Source organism: Nicotiana sylvestris, chromosome 10, assembly GCF_000393655.2.
Source record: "Nicotiana sylvestris chromosome 10, ASM39365v2, whole genome shotgun sequence".
NCBI classification, from domain to species: Eukaryota; Viridiplantae; Streptophyta; class Magnoliopsida; order Solanales; family Solanaceae; genus Nicotiana; species Nicotiana sylvestris.
The window spans coordinates 40,775,538-40,798,565 of record NC_091066.1 but is presented as its reverse complement, the minus strand read 5'-3'; positions in this window follow the sequence as shown (position 1 = coordinate 40,798,565).

The following is a 23,028-nucleotide window of genomic DNA, read 5'->3' as shown; positions in this document are numbered from 1 at the left end:
TTAAGAGGGGGAGTATGTAACGACCCGGCCGGTCATTTTATGAATTTCAGCCTTATTTCCCCCATTTCTGCTTCTTTATGTCTTGTTCAATTGTATTATGTGGTATTGGGTTGGTTGGTTCGGGTTCAGAGTGGTTTTGGAGAGGTATGAGACACTTAGTCTCTTTTGAGTAAGCTTAAATTGAAAAAGTCAATCGGATGTTGACTTATGTATAGAAGGTCTTGGATGTGAATTCTGATGGTTTGGATGGCTCCGTTAGACAATTTTGGGATAAAGAGCATATTTGGAATATGGTTTGGAGGTCCGTGGTAGATTTAGGTGTGAATTGGCAAAATTGAAAATTTGGTATTTTCCGGTCGGTAGTGGAAATCTTGATATTGGGGTCGAAACGGAATTCCAGAAATTGGAGTAGGTCCGCTGTGTTATTTCTGACGTGTGTGGAAAACTTCAGGTCATTCGGGTGAGGTTTGATAGGTTTGGCATCGTTTGTGGAAATTGGAAGTTTCTAAGTTCTTAGGCTTGAATCCGAGGTCGATTTGGTGTTTTGATATTGTTTTGAGTGTTCTAAAGGCTAGAATAAGTTCGATTAGTAGTATATGACTTGTTGGTATTTTTTGTGGAGGCCCCGAGGGCCTCGGGATGAATTTGGATGGCTAATGGAAGGATTTGGAATTTGGTTGAGCAGCTAAACTTTACTGCTTCTGTCATTTCCGCACCTGCGGATTAGGGACTGCAGGTGCGAGCCTCGCAGGAGCGAGATTGGACCGCATATGCAAAGAGTTGAGGAGCTGAAGAAAATCGTAGATTCGCACAAGGACTGCACCTGCGAGACTGCAGGAGTGGGAAGATGACCACCGAAGCGGAAACTCCAGGGTTAAGTTAAAATCGCACCTGCGATGGCTTTTCCGCAAGTGCGGCATCGCAGAAGTGACTTTGAGACCGCATATGTGGAAATCACTGGGCAGAAGGTATAAAAAAGTCTTCTTCGTGAATTTTGCTACGTTTCTCTATTTTTGAAGGCGGGAGTTGAGCTTGGGAAGTGATTTCTTAAGAGGGATCAAGGGTTGTCAGTTGGATAAGCCACTTAAGCTTCATTACTTGTGTTTATGACCACTTTTTCATTGTTTAATCATGAAAATTAGTGGGATTTAAGGGTTAAAATTGAAGGTTAGGGCTTGAGTTTTGGAGAGATTTGAGTGGGGATTTGAGGGGTCATTTGAGGTCCGATTTTGTTGCTTTTGGTATGTATGGACTCTTGGGAGGATAAGGATTCTAGTGATGTAATTTTTATTGAATTCCGAGATGTGGGACCAGGGATCGGGTTTGGCCAATTTCGGGATTTTTGAATTAATTTGATAATTTTCGTATGGGATTCATTCCTTTAGCGTACATTGCTGATAATATACTGATTTTGGTTATATTTGGGGCATTTGGAGTCCGAATCGAGAGGCAAGGGCATCGCGACTAGAGTTTGGCTTGGCTTGAGGTAAGTAACACTTCCAAACTTGGTTCTGAGGGTTTGAAACCCCAAACTATGTGTTCTATGATTAATATTGAGGTGACGCAAATGTCAAGTGACGGGCGTGTGGGTGTGCACCGTGAGAATTGTGGCTTGGATCATTCCATAGCACCGCTTAACGATTCTTTCTTGCTGATATCTGTGGTGTGATTATGTGATTATGTTAATAAGCTGTAAATCATGCAAATTATCATGTTAAGGATTCACGCCGATATTGTTGAGACCCGAGAGGTCATTTCGTACTGTCATATCATTTGCTTCATTGATATTCTGCACTCAGTCCTGTTTATGTATATTGTATCATTTCTCAGTCTCGATTACTGTTATTTTGGCACATCATATCTTTGTTTCGGGCTAGTATCATGGCATTTTGAGCCCGTGTGTGTGAGACTAGAGAGCGATGACTGAGTGAGGCCGAGAGCCTGATATTGAGTGAAAGTATGGGATCGGGCTGCATGCTGCAGCAGGATATTGATTATGCCTTGGTTGGCTTGTTATAGCTCTTGGGTTTAAAGGAGCCCCTCTGCAGTCTTTACACCCCCAGTGAGCACAGTTGATGTTATTGAGGGATGGATCTTCCCTGGACATGGATCTTGTCCGAAGTATTTATACCTGGAGATGGATCTTCTCCATAGGGCTGGAATGGCCTTCATCGATACTGGATGACTGCGGTCAGTGATGTGTATATATTCGGGGATGGATCTTCCCTGGGCCGGATGGCCATATACAGTACCGAGTGGTTGAGCACTTGTTAGTAGATGTTCACGGTACATTTTCCATGCTTTATGTGCATTGGTACATAGAGATTTGCTGAGCTTTATACTCTGTACTATTCAGATTTTATTTATTTTAATGTTGAGTTTTATACTTGAACCGCAACCATGCCTACTTTTCTGTACATATTAGTTATATTGCATGTTGAGGTTTGGTTCGTCACTACCTATCAGTCCATAGTTTGGACTTGTTACTTATTGAGTTGGTGTACTCACGTTACCCCCTGCACCTTGTGTGCAAATCTAGGTATCTCAGGGCATGGCAATGACTGTTGACTTTTCTGGTCGCGGACTTCACGGAGATAGCGAGGTAGCTGCTTGGCGATTCACAGTTCCGCTTTTCTCCTTCTCTACCTTCCTATTAGTATACTATTGTTATTTCCAGACTATTTTGGTCTTGTCTTGCCTCAAGTCGAACTCAATTTCTATTCATCCAAATGGGATAAACAAACTCGAGTTATTACTTTTATCGACACTGGAGATGCTTCCTCACTCATAAATCCTGTTGTTCTCCCTGAAGATCAATGGATACCACACTTTAAGGATTTTAACACCGCATCAAATGGAATCCTAACTACCACCGTTATCACAAAGCATTCGATCACAATTGAGTTCTTTCCAGGATTGAAGTACAGAACCAAGCTGATAGGGTCTGATGTACCAGGAAAAGATCTTATTATTAGATTCGACATTTACAGACAACTTAAAGATCAACTCCTGATCAAAGCAAACGGGATAGCTTTTAAGAAGCAGTTCAAACCTTATTCTGAGATTCCAAAGCTATTTAGCGTTGCTCATGACTTAGTGACACCTGAGGTCAGGCTTATATTTTTCTACTTTGTTTGATTTGACATTATATATTTTATTGGATTTCAGAGTAAAAATGGTTTTACTTCAATTTTAAAATGAAATATGGATTATTTTTGGAAATGAGTTGACTGGCCTAGTTTCACGATAGGCGCCATCACAATCGGGTCAGTTTTGGGGTTGTGACAATTGGTTCTGCTTCTTCACTCTAGTGTGAGCACTGCCTGCGGTTCATGAAGCCCTTGGGAACTCTAATACACTAGAGGACTGGGCTTGGTATGCTTATGCTGTAAAATAAAGCGAGTCAATCACTTTGTGGTTCTATGAACATTGGCTTTTGTAGAAGTTATGGATTGAGGGGCCTAGCCCATCCAGATGTTGTTTTAGGCATGCTGAAGGCTTCCTATAGTTTACATACTCTATGATTTATTCAATTAATTCTAGTCTGTAATAATTTTTTTGTAATAACAATTGGGGTGATAATGAAATTGGGACGTGGGCTTATCTGATATTCTGTGGGTAGATAACATGCCTTTAGGTTTTCCGCTATTATTATGTTTAGATAACCTGCTCATAGGTTTTGTTTTTATGCACAGAAATTGTGTGCTAAAATCTGTCTAAACGCTCATGTCTGGCATCACATGTTAGAAAACCTGCCTATAGGGATTTCATTTTTTTGTTCAAACAAGTTCTGTGAATATCTTGTTTACTTTGCTTCACATGATTAGATACCATGCCTATAGGAAATGCAACAATCAAGTTCAGATCTGTTTTTTGAGATATCATGTTTATAGGCCTTAATCAATCATCACAATCGCTTAGTTAATATGCATGTCTTTAGGAATTAATAAACAGACTCAATCACTAAAGTAGAACACACGCTCATAAGGATAGCTATTATTTGTGTTAACTGCTAAAACTGGAAATATGCATACCACAGGAAAACATGCCTATAGGAGTAATTAATAATTCTGAGCCTTTCTATTGTCAACTGTCGAGTAAGTCACCTAGATATCCTACCTATAGGTTCAAATGCTTTAATTGAAATCAATAGTCAATTACAGAATTACCTAGAGATACTTTGCATAAACCGTCAGCATGTTTAAAATCCAAAGTCACGTAGAAATCATGTCTATAGGATCTAATATCTTTAACTATCAAAACTGTCAATACGCCAATATGTTTTGCGTGCATTTGTTGCCTTATGTGTGGAGGCTAAAGTGAGCCTTTATCTGCTTTTGAGTGAAAAGTTCAATATGTTTTGTATGTCACTTAGTTTTACAATTTTGAGCAACCTAGGTTGAGTCTAGAACCATCCAAAAAATAGAGGTCCCAATGCCTCCAGGACCATAGGTAATGGACGGATAGTGCACGCATATGACACGAGTTAGAATTGATTAGAGTGCTTTAGGTAAAAACTCAAAGATAGTAATCGGGTAGCAGGAGATGATAGTCTGCACTCGCTGAATAATATGAGTAACACCCCTGTCTTGGGGGAGTTATGAAGTATTATTTATGTTGCACGGGGTGATCCTATAGGCTAAAATACTTAGGACCCCCATCCTTATTAATGATTCCTTCGCTTTCTTTATTAGACTAATTCACATAAGTTAAGTTCGGCGGGACCCACCGTTGTGGACCTCGAGGGGTGCCTAATACCTTTCCCTCGAGGTAATTTGAGCCCTTACCCAATCTCTGGTGATGTAAACTGGTTAAATAGAGTTATTTGAAAATAGGTGCCCTAATACAACTTAATCCGTTAGGTGGTGAATATCTCTTTTAAAACACCTTCCTTTAAAAGAGTTGTCAACGTTGAAACCCGATTTTGCGAGAAAAAGGGGCACGACAATTAGCATTTATGGGAAGAATCTCATGAATTTGGGATGTAGGGCATTTTAATGTTAACAATGCCCATTTAGGATTCCAAGTCTAATAATAGCTCTGTATGGTGATTGTGGTATTGGGAGCGCATCCACAAGTGGATTCGGAGGTCCGAAGGTCATTTTAGAGTCATTTGACTAAAGTTAGAAATTTGAAGGTTTTTAAGAAGTTCGATCAAAATTAGATTTTTTGTTATTGCAGTTGGATTCTGATTTCAGAATCTGGAGTAGGTACGTAATGTCAAATACGACTTGTGTGCAAAATTTGAGGTCAATCAGACATGATTTGATAGGTTTCGGCAGAGAATGAAGAAGTTTGAAATTCTAAAGTTCATTAAGATTGGAATGGGGTGTGATTCGTGAATTTGACATTGTTTGATGTGATTTGAGACCTCAAGTAGGTTCGTGTCATGATTTGGAACTAGTTGGTGTGACTGGACGGGGTCACGAGGCATCGGGTGGATTTCGGTTGGTTAACGGATTGAATTCGGCCTTATGAAGATTTCTAAGCCTGCTATCATCTGGTGTAACTGTACCTGCGAGGTTTTGGCCATATATGCAGAGCCGTAGAAGCGACCAAAGGGGCGCAGATGCAGTTTGGTGTGGAAGTGCTGAGATCGCAGATGCAGTCATCTCGCCACAGAAGCGAGATCGCACCTGCGGAAAGGAAGGTGTAGAAACGAAAGTGGGCAGCTGGGGGATAGACCGCAAAAGTAGTAGTTGGGCCGCACCTGTGGAACTACAGAAGCGGTCAAGTGACCGCAGGTGCGAAAGTCGGAGCTGTCAGTGTCTTCTTTAAAAAAATGAGGGTTTGGCTCTATTTCATTTCATTTGCGCCCATGGGAGCCGATTTTGGAGCACATTGGAGTGCCAACTTCATCAATCATAATGGGGGTAAGTGCTTTCTTCACAATTTTGAGTTAAATACATGAGTTTATGTAGATTTGAACATGGAAACTAGTAGAAATTGGGGTTTTGAAAGACCTAGAATCCTATATATTTGGATTTTGACCACGAATTTTGAACATGGAATTGAGAATAAATTATATATTTGAGTTCGTGATGTCATGGATAAAGCTTATCTTCAAAAAATTTCAGAATCCGGACATGTGGGCCCAAGGGTATTTTATCGACTTTCCGAACGAAGTTGGGAATTGTTGTAAATTGAATAGTTATGAGTATTAAATTATATTTTCATTGGTTTTCTCATTGTTTGGTAGTTTTGGAGAGTTGGCCATCGGTTTGAGGTGTTAAAGTGATGTTGGAGCCGTTATGGAACTTCGGAGCGAGGTAAGTCTCCTTTCTAACCTTGTAAGAGGGAATTAATCCCATAGGTGACCTAAATTATTATGTGTTTCTATTTGTGGGGGCTACGTACGCACGAGGTAACGAGAGTCCGTATGTAGCTACTAGTTATGCCTATGTCAGGGCAGTTTTAGGCTCACATCATGCCTTGTTGATATTATTGTTAATTTATGTTTATTGTTTGTCTTGAGAAGAAAAAAGATTAAGGTTGTGTAATAATTGTGTTGAAAGGAATTTGAATTGAGGAATTTAAGATTTTAAGAGTTTCCATTAAACTTCGTATTTTCAAAAAGAATTGAGAAATATTATAATAGCTTAAGAAATCTATGAGTAACCGCGTCGCATGTATGTTTCGCGAGCGGGGTAACTTCTGTCAAAAAAGCTACAAGTTGAATTTTCCTTATTTTGAAAAGGATCAAGAAAGAGATATGATTTTAATGTTAAATTTATATTTGACCACGTCGCAAGTATGATCCGCGAGCGAAGTGATTCCTTAAATTTATATTTTACCGTGTCCCATGTATGATTTGGGAGCGGGGTATTTCCTTCTAATACTCTTATGGGATCAGGTCGTTCGCCTCGGTAGGTTAATAGATGCATCTATGGTTCGCGCAGTTCGACCCTCGTCGGTGCACAATTTACTTTTATGTTAGACCGGACCGTACGCCTCGACATTTCCTATATATATATATATATATTTTTTCTCATGGAATTGTGCGTAATATTTGGCTAGAGGCCAGTGTATCTAAGGTATTTTCCCTTATTTGAATTATGACATCCTCTTGATGATATCCACTATATCTATATATATGTGCTCCGGTTACGGAGGGAACTTGCTAGTTCAGAGCTTGAGTAAATTATAAAGAGGGAAATAGTACCACGTATTTTATACATGTTTATTTCATATACTTACTATGTTTCATATTTATTCACGTCTTTACTACATCTGATATTATTAGACCACAAGTAAGTGTCGAAGTCGACCTCTCGTCACTGCTTCTTCGAAGTTAGACTGGATACTTACTGGGCAGGCGCTGTTTTCGTACTCCTACTACAGTTGCTGTGCATTTTCATTGCACATGCACATGTATGTCTCGTGGCCTAGTGGGCACTGCGGCATGGTTGATGCAGAGACTTAGGTGAGATGCATCTATTGAGACGACGCGCAGCCAGTTGAGTCTCCTTCAGAGTATTGTTTTTTCCTGTCAAAATTTATATTCCGGACAGTTGTTGTATTTTATTTGATTACTTAGAAATTGTTCATGCACTAGTGACATCGGGTTCTGGGATGATTAAGAGATTAATCAGTATTGAAATTGCTAAAATATTATTATTTACTTTGTGAAGTTCATCATTTATTATTTAATTGGAGGGAATTATGATTTTAAAAATACTAAAAAGAGAATTTAATTAAGTATTTAGTGTTGGCTAGCCTGATAGTGGTGTCCGACGCCATTACGATCTTTAATGAATTTTGGGTCATGACATAACAAGTGAAAGAAGATGATTTTTGGAAATTTACATAACATAAGGAGAAAAAGTAAAGGGTTTATTTGTCTGGTTGAAAGTGGAAAATTATGGAAGGAAAGAGTGAAATAAAGAAACCGAAAAAGTAAATTAATTGTACCATGAAACTTGAAAGAGGAAGAGGAGCAACAATTACAGAAAGAAAGAGAAAGGAAAGGAAAAAAGAGGAGAAAATAAGTAAATTAATTTGAATATACCTACCATTTGTTTTTCATAACAAATAATTAGAAGTTTTGAATTGCTACATGTTATGATTACAACAACATGGGAAAAAAGGATAGGGATACTATAGGAAAAATAAAAAATAAAAAAAGCAAAAGAGAAAGAAAATGGCAAGCTAGACACTACTTCGCCGAGGTTAAGCTACGCACTTACCAGCACATGCGGTCGGTTGTGCTGATACTACACTCTACACTGTGTGCAAATACTGATACCGGAGCGTTTGGACCGCAGTGAGGGCGATGTCTTCAGTCCATTCAGGCGACTCGAGGTAGTCCTGTAGACGTCCTCGGTCCTTGGCGTCTCCTCCTATCTTTTCCCTTTCTGTTTTACTTATTCAAAGATAGACTTATGTATTTCATTCAGACCTTGTTTGTAGTATTCTTAGATAGTTTGTGAATTGTGACACCAAATTCTGGGTAGTATTTTACTTCAAATTATATACCAGTATTTTGTTGGAATATTAAGTTTCGGCTTCGGCATTTCCAATTGTTTAATCTTATTCCGTTGTTTAATCACTTAGTAATTTACATTGTTTAAATAAAAAGGGAGATGAATTTGCAATATTCGGCTTGCCTCTATCACAACTCCCGAGGGTGGAAAATTCGGGTCGTGACAAGTTGGTATCAGAGCTCTAGGTTACATAGGTTTCACAATTCATGGACAAGTTTAGTAGAGTCTGAGGGGTCGGTATGGAGACGTATGTATTTATCCCCTAGAGGCTACAGAGTTAGGAAAAACTTCACATTTATTCATTCTTGTCGTGCGGTTTGGTTTCTCAATGCTAATTGAATTTCTACTATGTTCTTTCGAGGATGGCAAGAACACACGCTTCCTCATCCACCAATCCGTAGCCCGAGCCCCCAACAGCAGCTCCCACGAGGGGCAGAGGGCGAGGCCGAGGTCATGCTATAGGTCAAGGTAGGGGCAAAGCTCAGCCCAGAGCAGCAGCACCAGCGGCAGAGCCTCAGGTTGATTTTGATGTTGAGGTTCCAGCCCAGGCAGTTCCGGTGGGCCCAACTCAGGTCCCAGAGGGGCTTATTGCTACCCTAGTACTCCAAGATGCTCTAGTCCATCTAGTGGGCCTTATGGAAAGTGTCACCCAGGCAGGCTTGCTTCCTGTAGCACCAGCCGTCTCTTAGGCTGGAGGAGGAGCCCAGACTTCTGCTACTCGCACTCTGGAGCAGATGGCTCCCCAGTTTCAGACTCCAGCAACTCAGCCAGTTGGAGTAGTTCAGCCGGGTGTGGTAGCTCAGACCGGTGGTAGAGCAGCTCTATCTACCGATGCTTTGTGGAGATTGGACATGTTCACCAAGCTCTTCACTACTACTTTCAGCGGTGCATCTTCTGAGGATCCCTGGGATTATCTAGACTGATGTTATGAAGTTCTTAGGAACATGGGGATAGTGGAGATCAATGGGGTTGACTTTGCTACTTTCCGCTTGTCTGGATTCACCAAGACTTGGTGGAGAGATTATTGTTTGGCTAGACCAGCCGGATCGCCAACTTTGACTTGGGAGCAGTTTACTCAGCTATTCCCGGAGAAGTTTCTCCCCATCACTCAGAGAGATTCCTATCGGAGGCAGTTTGAGCATCTCCAGCAGGGTTCTATGACCGTTACTTAGTATGAGACCATATTCATCGACTTGGCCCGTCATGCTCTTATCATACTTCCCACCGAGAGAGAGAGAAAGGGTGAGGAGGTTCATTGAGAGACTTATTCAACCGATTCAACTTCAGATGGCTAAAGAGACAGTGAGTGAGATTTCTTTCGAGGAGGCGGCCAATGTGGCTAGGAGAGTTGAAATGGTTCTGTCGTAGGGAGGTGGTCAGGGGTCTTATAAGAGGCCTCGTCATTTAGGAATTATCTGTATGGCGTGGCATGTGAGGTGTTCATGGATCACAAGAGTCTGTAGTACTTATTCAAGCAGAAGGAGCTAAATTTGAGGCAGAAAAGGTGGTTGGAGCTGTTGAAAGACTATGATATCACTATCTTATATCATTCGGAAAAGGCCAATGTAGTGGCCGATGCCTTGAGTAGGAAGTCAGCCAGTATGGGCAGTTTTACTATATTCCGATGGTAAGAGGCCGCTTGCTTTGGATGTTCAGGCTTTGGCCAATCAGTTCGTGAGGTTGGCTGTTTCTGAGACAGCTATGTGTTAGCTTGCACAGTCACTCTGTTCATTTTTATTGGAGCATATCCGAGATCGGCAGTATGATGATCCTCATTTGTGTGTCCTTAGGGACACTGTGCAGCATGGAGGTGCCGAGCAATTTACCTTGGGAGATGATGGGGTTCTGAGATTGCAGGGTCGAGTTTGTGTGACTAATGTGGATGAACTCTGAGAGTTGATTTTAGAGGAGGCCTATAGTTTCCGGTACTTTATTTATCCGGGCACTGCTAAGATGTATCAGGATTTACGGCAGCATTACTGGTAGCGGAGAATGAAAAAGGACATTGTTGCACATGTGGCTCGGTGTTTGAACTGTCAGCAGGTTAAGTACGAGCATCAGAGCCCCGATGGTTTGTTCCATAAGATTGAGATTCCTGAGTGGATTCCTGAGTGGAAGTGGGAGCGTATCACTATGGACTTCATTGTTGGACTCTCACAGACTCAGAGGAAGTTCGATGCAGTGTGGGTCATTATTGATAGGCTGACCAAGTCATCACATTTCATTTCTGTGGCGGTCTCCTATTCTTTCAAGAGGTTAGCTGAGATCTATATTCGGTAGATTGTTCAACTTCATGGTGTGCCCGTGTCTATCATTTTGGATCGAGGTACGCAGTTTACCTCACATTTCTAGAGAGTAGTTCAGTAAGAGTTGGGCACAAGGTTGAGTTGAGTACAGCGTTTCATCCTTAGACGGATAGGCCATCCAAACGGATTATTCAGATTTTGGAGGATATGCTCCGAGCTTGTGTCAATGACTTTGGAGGCTTGTGGGATCAGTTTTTGCCTTTAGCAGAGTTTGCCTACAACAATAGCTACCAGTTGAGTATTCAGATGGCTCCTTATGAGGCTTTGTATGGTAGGCGGCGTCGGTCACCGGTTAGATGGTTCGAGCTGGAGGAGGCTCAATTGTTGGGTACGGATATGGTACAGGATGCCTTGGACAAGGTCAAGATCATTCAAGATAGGCTTCGTATAGCTCAGTGCAGGCAAAAGAGTTATGCCGACCGTAAGGCTCGTGAATTGGCATTCATGGTCGGTGAGCGGGTATTGCTTCGAGTGTCGCCTATGAAGGGCGTGATGAGATTTGGGAAGAAGGGAAACCTTAGCCCTAGGTTCATTGGCCCGTTTAAGATTCTTGATCGAGTGGGGGAGGTGGCTTACAGACTTGCGTTGCCGACGAGCTTATCAGTCGTGCATCTAGTGTTTTATGTGTCCATGCTTCAGAAGTATGATGGCGATCCATCCCACGTGTTAGATTTCAGCACTGTCCAGTTGGACAAGAACTTGTCCTATGAGGAGGAGCTGGTAGCTATTTTAGACTGGTAGGTTTGTCAGTTGAGATTGAAGAGTTTCCCTTCTGTTCGTGTTCAGTGGAGAGGTCAGCCTGCTGAGGCATCGACCTGAGAGTCCGAGTCCGATATTTGGAGCCGTTATCCCCATCTTTTCCCCGACTCAAGTACTTCCTTCTTATGTCCGTTCGAGGACAAATGGTTGTTTTAGAGGTGGAGAATGTGATGACCCAAAAGGTCATCACTTATTTTTAGAAATGAATTCTGCATTCCGAGGCCTTAAAAACCTCTTTCAGCATCACCTCGATTTGCGTGCATACTTCAAGTGTGTAGCCGAAAAGCCATTATGTGAAAATCTGTGAAAATGATGAATTTTGACTTTAAAATAAAGTTAAGTTAACTTCGGTCAACATTTGGTGAATGGACCCAGACCCGTGATTTGACGGTCGTAGAGGGTCTGTAGGAAAATATGGGACTTGGGCGTATGCCCGGAATCGAATTTCGAGATCCCAAGCCCGAGAAATAAATTTTTAAATAAAATTATTTTCTGAAATATTTATGAGTTCTTGGAAATGAAACGTGCTTAAAATTTGATGGTATCCGACCCGTATTCTGGTTCCGGAGCTCAGTATAGGCCTTATATGTGGTTTAAGTTGAGTCTGTAAAATTTGGTAAGAAATGGACTTGAAATGACGTGAATCGGACCGTATTTGAGAAAAATTGAAAAAATTGAAGTTCTTAAGTGATTTCATGATTTTGAAGCTAAATTCATCGTTGTTGATGTTATTTTGGCGATTTGACCACACGAGTAAGTTAATATAATGTTTTTGAGTTAGTATGCATGTTTTTGGAGCCTCGAGGGCTCGGGTGAGTTTCGGGTAAGTTCCGAGGTGTTTAGACTTATGAAATCACTATTGTTGCATCAGTTCTGGTGTAACCGAACCTGCGAGTCAAGCACCGCAGGTGCGAATAGTGGGTCGCATGTGCTGTCCAGCCTTTCGCAGATGCGGACAAGCTACCGTAGAAGCGTTACCGCAGGAGCGGGTCTCCCCTCGCAGATGCGGCCCCAGCAGGCCTAGTCATTTCCGCAGAAGCGGTCCATTTTCCGCACATACGATTTCGCAGGTGCAACCCAAGGACCGCAAGTGCAAAAGTCGGGCAGTGGAGTCTTTTAAAACAAAACTTCAGCATTTTCTCTTTCAAAATTTCATAAAGATAGAAGGCCTAGGGCGATTTTCTCAAGAGATTATCTTCCCAATTCATAAGTAAGTGTTCATTAACTGATTTCTTTCAACTTTCTAATGTTTTTCACCAACTTTTATTTAAAATCCTAGGGTGGCAGAAAATTGGGGATTTGAGTAGAGTTAGGGCTTTTTAAATAAATAGAATTTAGACCTCGTTTTAGGGTCGGATTATGAAACTAATTACATATTTGGGCCCATGGGTGAATGTGTGATCGGGTTTTGGTCCGAACCTCGAGTTTTGACCAAGCGAACCTAGAGTCAATTTTTGACTTTTTGGAAAAAGTGATAGAAAACCTATAATTAAGCATTGGGTATGAATTATTTAGCATTTATTGATGTTGTTAAATCAATTTGGACTAGATACGAGTTGTTTGGAGGCGAATTCTAAAGGAAAAGCGGTGTTTAAGGATTGAATTGGCCGTGGAAGTTCGAGGTAAGTATTTGGTCTAACCTTAGCTTGAGGGATTAGGAGTTGTGTCTTATTTGCTATGTGTTAATTGAGGAGTACGATGTATAGGCATGGTGACGAGTATCTATATGTCGGTGTCAAGCTTGCCTGTGAGTCTTGTATTGTAATTTTTATAACTCCATTGTGGTTTATTCGTGCTTCATATGAGGATTATATTATTGTTCCCTTGCCGGGATATTTTTGTGATATTATTGTTCTCTTGTCGGGATGTTGTTGTCATATTATTGTTCCCTTGCCTGGATGTTGTTGTTATATTATTGTTCCCTTGTCGGGATTCTTTTGTGATTGGTGTTGATAAATGAAATGGGAGCGAGTTGCACGCCTGCAACGGTAATATATGAAATGGGAGCGGGTTGCACGCCTGCAACGATAATATATGGAATGCGAGTAGGTTGCACGCCTGCAACGGTGATATATGAAATGGAAGCGGGTTGCACGCCTACAATGGTATCATATGAAATAGGATCGGGTTGTACGCCTATAACGGTATTACATGTGTACTTGATTCTTATTTCCTTATCTTTTGCCGGTAATTTATTTATGGTGTTCCTTACATTTCTCTACTGTTATCTGTTACTCCCCGCAGCATGTTTCCCCGCGCAACTTTAACTGTTATTTATCTGCTTTTATTTTCGCTGTGTATGATTTAACTGCACAGGTTTATTTGATAGTATTGTCCTAGCCTCGTCACTACTTCACCGAGGTTAGTCTAGGCACTTACTAGCACATGATGTCGGTTGTGCTAATACTACACTCTGCACTGTGTGCAGATACTGATACCGGAGCATTTGGACCGCAGTGAAGGCACTGTCTTCAGTTCACTTAGGCGGCTCGAGGTAGTGCTACAGACGTCCGCGGGCCTTGACAGACTTATGCCTTTCTGTTTACTTATTCAGAGACAGACTTATGTATTTCATTCAGACCTTGTTTGTATTATTCTGAGACAGTCTGTGACTTGTGACACCAAATTCTAGGTAGTATTGTACTTCAAATTATGTAGCAGTATTTGGTTGGAATATTAAGTTTCGACTTTCGCATTTCCGATTGTTTAATCTTATTCCGTTGTTTAATCACTTAGTATTTTACATATTTTAATATGTTAAAAAAAGGAGATGAATTTGCAATATTCTTCTTGCCTAGCTTCTACGAGTAGGCGCCATCACGACTCCCGAGGGTGAAAAATCCGAGTCGTGACAAAGGCTATGGGGTGGAAAAAAAGAACTACACTAAGGTATTGTTAAAATTTTGTTCTGTCTTTTGTTCAAGGTAAATGCATAAAGATATTTTCCACTTCTGGTCTTAGATTTATATATATATATTCCATACAGATGTGACTTGAAAAGAATGTTAAAAAGGAAGAGCCAAATAATGCGGCAAAGATTGAAGTATAGTCTTTTTTATTTTTAGAAAAGTGATGAAGCCTATTTCATAACTTTCATTATATAATGACCCGATGGTCGTTTGAGCCTTTGTACTTTGCTCGCCAGTTCTCGGACTTGACTAGTCTCGTATGATATATTATGACTTATGTAAATCCTCGGTTTTAGTTTTTCGGTTAACTAGAATAGATATGGAAGAATGATTCTTAGCTTGAAGCATTAAATTTGAAATGTTTGACCAAGTTTTGACTTTTAGTATTCGATCTCGGATTTGGATTTTTATGATTTGGTCAGATCCGTTAGGTGATTTTGGACTTGGGAGCGCATTCAGAATGTAATTTGGAGGTCCGTGGTAGAATTTAGTTTGAATTAGCGAAATTGGAATTTGGACGATGTTGGTCGGTAAAGGAAAATTTGATGTCGGGGTCGAAATGGGATTCCTGAAGTTGGAGTAGGTTTGTAGTGTCATTTGTGACGTGTGTGCAAAATTTCAGGTCATCCGGACGAGGTTTGGTAGGTTGCGGCATCATTTGCAGAAATTGGAAGTTTAGAAGTTCTTAGGCTTGAATCCGAGGGTAATTTGGTGTTTTGGTGTTGTTTTGAGTGTTCCAAAAGTTCGCCTAAGTTCCTATGTTATTATGTGACTTGTTGGTATTTTTGGTTGAGGTCCTGAGGGTCTTGGGATTAATTCGGATGGTTTACGGAGAGTTGGGAAGTGGAATAAGGCAGCTGAAGCTGGTGCTTCTTATGTTTCCGCACCTGAGGAGTGGGGACCGCAGGTGCGATGAGCGCAGACGCAGAAAGGAACCGTAGATGCGGGATTTGGAATGCTGAGTCTAGACCGCAGGTGCAAAAAGAGGAGCGCACCTACAAGACCGCAAGTGCAATGTGGTGATCGCAGAAGCGGCTTTGGAGGAATAAGTGACTTCCGCATATGCGATTGTTTGGACCGCAGGAGCGGTCGCGAAGGTGCGAGAAAAGGGCCGCAGGTGCGAGATGCCTGGACACAAGGTATATAATGCATATTTCATGAATTTTTGGGTAATCTTCACCATTGCTATTCGGATTTTGAAGCTTTTGGAGAGTTTTGAAGAGAGAATCAAGGGGGTTTTCATTAACGCAAGTTACTTGAGCCTTATACTTGTGATTATGGTGATTTTCAGTTGTTTAAGCATGTAATTAGTAGAAATTAGGGATGAAAGTGAAGGGATTAGAACTTGGGAATTTGAGAGTTTGATTTTGGGATTTGATGGGTCAAATGGAGTGGGATTTTGATAATCTTGTATGTATAGACTCGTGAGTGAAAGGGCTTTCTAGTTTTGTGATTTTTGTCGAATTTCGAGACGTGGGCCCGGGGGTTGTGTTTGAGAGGATTTCGGGATTTGTGCCTAATTTGATAGTATTTTTCTTGTGGAATTCATTCTATTAGAGTATATTGATGGTATTGTTACAGTTGAGAATAGATTCGGAGCGATTGGAGGCCGAGTCGAGGGGCAAGAGCATCGCGGAGTGGGGATTTGACCAGGTTGAGGTAAGTAATGATTGTAAATCTAGTCCTGAGGGTATGAAACCCCGGATTTCGTATTGTTTTAATATGTTGAGGTACATACATGTTAGGTGACGGGAGTGTGGGCGTGCACCGTTGGGGATTGTAACTTGGTGTCATGCCCCCTTTTTCCCCTTTTCTGCGGGGATGTCCGCGTTTCGACATTCATGAGGGAACAACTCGTTTCCTTTTGGGAATTTGGGTATTTGAAGAGTCGCCACCTAACGTATTATGGTGCGTTAGGGCACCTAGAGTAATTAACTCTTGTGACTAGTTTGCATTACCAGAGATTAGGGTAAGGGCTCGAAATAACCTTGAGGGGATGGAGTTAGGCACCCCTCGCAATCCACAACGGTGGGTCCCGGCCGAACTTAAATTATATGAATTAGTCAATTATCAAAAAAGCAAGTATTTGCAGATAAAGTAGCTTTCCCTATGCATATATGATCAAGGAACTTCATATAATGAAGGTAAAGAAATTTGTACCGCTTATGCATATGTAAAGGAGGTTCAGGGAATTTAAACACATATGGGAATTGGGAAGAGGAGTCTTAGGTTGGTTAGCCTACAGGATCATACCCATGCAATGCCCAGTAATCACTCTTCAGTGAGGGGCTACACGTGATATTAGCGCGCAGGCCATCATATCCTTACTAACGAATTCCCTCCCCTTTGTCATGGCCTAAAGCGTTCTAGCAACCTTAAGATATACCCTATGTGTGCATTACCCATCCCTTCCTTGTGGCCCTGAGGTATTTAGAACCTCTAATTTAGGTAGTTCTAAACTATCCTAAAGTACTTAAAGGAGAAAAATCTAGGCGACAACCAAAACAATTAGGACTGGATCAAAGATAGAACAATTAAAGGCTCAAGTTTTACCTCCAAAAACAGAGCAAGCAAGTGCACGTCTTAAACACAGTTTCAGATATTTAAGAGAAACCTTAGAACATGATATCTAGGTGAGCAGAGAATATGCAGTATTGAGAGCAGGTGAAACTTGAGCATACTGGTCAAAGAAACAAACATGAAAGGACATGAAATTATATACATAAGCAATTAAACTAGTGCAAGAATATACATGGATTTTATATCTATGGAACAACAAGGAGCATATAGATTTGAATTTTAGAATGACATTGAGATAGGAACATACCAGTTGAGGAAGCAAATGCAGAAAATAGAGCAGGCAGGATGCAACAGTCTAGCCTTGGCTTTCAGCCAGCTAGACAAACAATGAGCACAAGTAGCAGAAAGAGAGATGAGAGGAAGTTTGTGTGTGTGTGTATTTTTTTTGAATTACTGTTCGTGTGTTTGAGAGGTAGAATAAGAGTGCATATATAGTACTTAGGGAGTAGAACAAATAAGGTAAAGATAATCATAATTCAATCAATTAAGGGCAATCACATAATCACAAAATCAATTTCCATGAGGGAGTCCGGGATAGACCCCTTAATTTGGGGGTAATCAGTTAACGGTCACAACATAAGGTTTAATTAAGGCAAAGAATTCATAATCATGCCATATAAAGAGTCAATAAAAATCCCCAAACTTCTGTTCATTAGTTAAGGTAAATAAAATAGGGAAGCATGTCACAAATAAGGAAACAAATAAAATTTTAGCACACACACTGATTTTAATAGGACAGTTAACAGGAATTAACCAGTAAAATCTTCAAAGAATATTGATTTTATAAGAAATACTTATCAGATTACCTAAATAGAAATAAAATAAGTAACCTTACAGAAATACCGGATTTAACAAGAAAAACTGGTTCGAAGCCCTAATAGAGATCAATTAGGGCAAAAATCCCAAAGAATACCGGATTTAACAAGGAAAACATTTGAATCCCTAAAATAGAACCAGTTAGTACCACTGATTTCCATAAATTAACATAATAAACGAAAGAAGAAGAAATTAGTATAACCACTAGAAACGTCTAGGGTTCGAGCTTTTGTGCAAAAACTAGTCTAATGCGTAAAGAGATGAGCAGATTAAATATTGAAAGTAGAAAAAAATTCTTTGAAGAAGGTCTGGGAAGAACCCTAGTTTTAGAAAAGAGTGACTAAGATCGAGATAGTTAGTAAAAGTAGGGGATTTTTAAAGTAAAATATTTAATAATACTCGAATCACCTCGGATCTATAAAGTTCTATGAAGAATCGAACAGTAGTGAACTAGGGTTTTCAGAAAATAGTACAGATGAAGAGAATCGGTTAAAAACTCATGGATTCAAACAAAAATAAGAGAAAATCCTTACTTACAAAAGAAATTGGCCGGAGACAGGCCGGTAAACGAATTTCAAACCGGAGTAGGTTGGCTTTCTTTGAGAATCTTCTCAAGGACACATGAAGTCAAAGAGCCATGGAATATAGGAGACCAGAGGTGATCGGAGAAGGCACAAAAACACCATAGGAGGGAGGTTCTCGCCGGTGAAGGCGATTAGGGTTAGGGTTTTGGTGGAGAGTATCTAAGAGAGGAGGAACAGATGACGGTGGGGAGGGATGGGAAATGATTAGGGTTTAAAGGGGGTATATTTATTTAATTAAGGTAAGGGGAGATCTGGACCATTGATCAAAATGACCAACGACCAGGATAAGCCAGGACATTGGGTCGGGTAGGCTCATTAGGGTTGGATGGGACTTGGGCTTGGGTTTTGGGCTGGTTAAGTTTGAAACTGAGTCTTTTCTAGGGCTATATTTTAAATACTCGATTAGTTTAGTAAAATATTTTTATAAAATAATTTATAAATGATAAAAATATGATTTGTGTGTGAAAATGTTTTAAAAATACTTGCTTAATATTATAAAAAATATAAAAAGTCTTTTTCTATATGGATAATATAATTTTGCATATATATAGGCTATTGTTGCAAAAATACACAATTCTAGCCTAAAAATGCAAATGTGATTGTAAAAATATAATTAAAATATTAAGGGTTTGTATGGGCATAAAATGATAAATTTAAATAATCAATCTTCATAAAAAATAATATGAGCAATAGTTATTGAATATTTGTATAAATAAAATACAGAAACAAATTGGTTTATAAGTCCTTTAAAAATTATAAAAATATTTGTGCAAGTTTGTAAATATGTATGCAATATTTTGAAAGTATGTATGCATATTTAAATATGTGAAGAAAAAATTGGGTATCAACAACTGCCCCTCTTTACCCGGGAAAGATGAAAGAGTTTTCGGATAAAGAAATAATGGCCAATTTTGACTGAACGGGATGTCTTGAAGAAATATAGGCCGAACCCTGGTCCTTGAGCTGGCTACATATCCCTGGTTTTATAGGAATCATGCCATGTGTGGTTCCGAATCCATCGACGGAATATACCGATGAAGTCATTACAGGAACGGACACGAGGTTTTGGGATGGGTGGTTATGATGAATGGTCAAGTTTGAGATAGTTGAAGGAACTGGAGCGAGGTAGCTCCTTCTAGGGTAGCGGTTGCTTACCGGTTACCTGCAAATAAAGAGACGCTACAAACATGCGAAAATTTAAACATGATGCAGATTCCCTTTGGACCATGAACGTTGTCTTCGGACGGTTAAAGACGATGTCCTCAGACCATGATGTCCTGGGCCATGAATTGTTCAGTAAGGGATTCACAGGCAATGAAATGATGTTCTCGGGCTAATAAGATGGTGCCTCCGAACCATGACGCCCTTGAATAATGATATGCATATTTGAGAGATCCTTAGGGCATGGCATGGTGTCTTCCAGCTATGAGGATGATGCCTTTAGACTATGACGCCTTTGGACAGATTGGTGATATTTCATACCATGAGATGTAATAATATGATGTTAACAAGACAAGGCTTAGTCTTGTGAAATGAAGGGCAAAGCTTAGCTCGATCGAAAAGCTAATAGATAGTACCGGAATAGAGCAATATTTATGCAAGGAGGGACAATGTTTAGTCCCATGCAAATGTGGAGGCAAAGATTAGCCTCATGCAAATATGGAGTCAAGTATTAGCCTCATGCAGATATGGAGGTAAGGATTAGCCTCATGAAAATGTGGAGGCAAGGATTAGCCTCATGCAGATGTGGAGGCAAGGATGAGCCTCATGCAATTATAGAGGCGTTGATGAGCCTCATGCAAATATGGAGGCAGAGATTAGTCTCATGCAGACATGGAGGCAGGGATTAGCCTCATGTAGGTTTGGAGGTAGGGATTAGCCTCATGCAGGTATGAAAGCAGGGATTAGCCTCTTGTAGGTATGGAGGCAGGGATTAGCCTCATGCAAATATGGAGGCAGGGATTAGCCTCATTGAGACATGGAGGTAGGGATTAGCCTCATGCATACATGGAGGCAGGGGTTAGCCTCATGTAGGTATGGAGGCAAGGATTAGCCTCATGCAGGTGTGGAGGTAAGGATTAGCCTCATGCAGGTGTGGAGGCTGGGATTAGCCTCATGCAGATATGAAGGCAAGGATAAGCCTCATGCAGATAGGGAGGTGTCACGCCCCGAGCTTGGGGGCGAGAGCGGCACCCGGTGCCTCACCATCGTACCACCTTACGACTAAGGGATTCTGAGTATATAATTTCACACTTTGGCCATGGGACACATTGCAAGAAAACTACGAATGCTGACTAAATATCAATATAAAGTTGGGCTGACAAGGCCGTCATCATTACTACAGCTGACAAACCAACCAAATATACATACAAGGCCTACAAGCCTAACATGCTGTACTAACTGACAGGATATGTCTACAAGCCTTTACTGATGGACATACTGTGATCGGAACAACTACTTGACCTACTCATAACATATATACATATATACACAAGATATACATAAAGCTCTAGACCCGACAACTCCGAAAGGCATGGAGCTTACCGATGAAGCTGAACTCGGGAAACACTTGATGATGAGGTCTACTCGTCTGTCTGTCTGAACTTGCACGCATGAAATGTAGCACCTCCAGAAAAGGGACGTCAGTAAGAAATAATGTACTGAGTATGTAAGGCAATATACTGAAACTGAACTGATAATATAATAACTTCAAGTAGCTGGAAGTCAAAGATAATCTGAAGATATGCTTACCTGCTGATACTGACTCAACTCTCTTAATATAGTAAGTAAAATAGATGTTCGGCTCTATAAGGCTCAGTATATATATAATTGCTCTGCCGTCGTAGGCTCGCTCATAGGCGCTCGGCCATACTAGGCTTTGTATCTCAACCAACTGGGTTCGCTCATAAGTGCTCGGCCACAATAGGCTCGGTATATATATAACTGATTTGCCGTAGTAGGCTCGCTCATAGGCGCTTGGCCATACTAGGCTCTGTATCTCGACCAACTGGGCTCGCTCATAAGTGCTCGGCCACAATAGGATTGATATATAATTTACCATCTGATCAGAGGTTGCCCAATAGGGGCCTGCCCATCGATTATAGCTCGATGGTAATGAAAATACTTTTAATACTGTATATATGTAACTCTCTACTCTTTTGCCGGAAGAAGAAAATACTCAAGTGAATATGCAGTCCTGATAAGAAGAATATGACAACTTACAAAACTAGGAAAATACATGTAATTTGCGAGACTAGCAAAATATAAGTAAATTTCGGGATACGAATTTTTCTCTATGCCTCGTTATCAAACTTGTGTAGTTATTCTGTGTATGCTCTTAGTATTCCTTTATCCTTGACAAAAAATTTAGATTTTAGCTTTGCTTGTGGCAATTACAACTTGCGTACTTATTATTTGTGAAACTTTTCCATTTTGCCTCCTTAAAAACACCACAGGACTTGACCATAACACAAAAAAAAAAAAAAAAAATAGAACCTTAAGTTGTGTTTCCCTATAGCAAAGGATCCAAAGTATTTCTCACCCTTTAGTTAAGTGAACACATGTTCGTTCACTTGTCTTTGAGAATCATAATTCAAGAGCGTTGTCATAATATATGGTTAAGCTCCCTATACTTACTACTACATAAATGACAATCTACAACTATTCTCCCCATACCTTTGTGGTGCCTTTCACTACTTAATATATCAACAAAATTCAGCACATTTATATTGTGATGCCATTACACGGCTTAAACTTAAACTTGCTAGACAATTATCATAATAAACCATTCAATCTGCAAAGTCATGAATCATCTCACATGGGGAATCAAGAACATAAGCATCTCTAGTATTTTTATGAATAGAGTCATTTATAGAATTTGTGCATTTGCACGTTTCGTTCGTATCGTATGGATCATGCAAAAAGAAAGAAGGGATAGCCTTAACATAGCATTGACAATCCTTCTAACACCAGTTAATTGCGACAGAACACGTAACACCGAGATCGAAATAGGGAACAATCCGTATGAAATTCTAAAAGAAACAACGCTGCTATTGCAAAATCATCTCTGTTGAAACTTTTTCTTAAGAGATTTAGTATTGACATTACTGTGTAATCGAAAAACTTTGCTAAACTCCCTTAACACCTTCTAACGTGGGTTTATAATGGAAAGGACATATTATGGTTAATCATTTGAACACCTAAGGCCAAATGAAGCAAAAGTTGAAAATATCCTAAATGGTCTTTCTTTACACATAATAAAGATTGTAGTCCCTATGTGTTTGTCACTTTAGTTGCCACCTTTCCATTTAATTTATGAGTCATTATTTTTGAATAGTGGGCTGCCACATAGCCAATTTTAAACCTTATCCAATAATTTCTTAATTAATTGGGTAATATCCCACTATCCAATAATTAACCAATTGTCCACATAATTAAGAATTATCTCAACTTACATAAAATATTATTCACTTTTAACACGCCTTATACACCATACTATCATGGTCATGTGGTACCTTGTATGGTACTATTCCATAACTACCGAGTATTTTAGCTCGAGCTGTATTTTATCCCAATATGCCAAACTTAGACG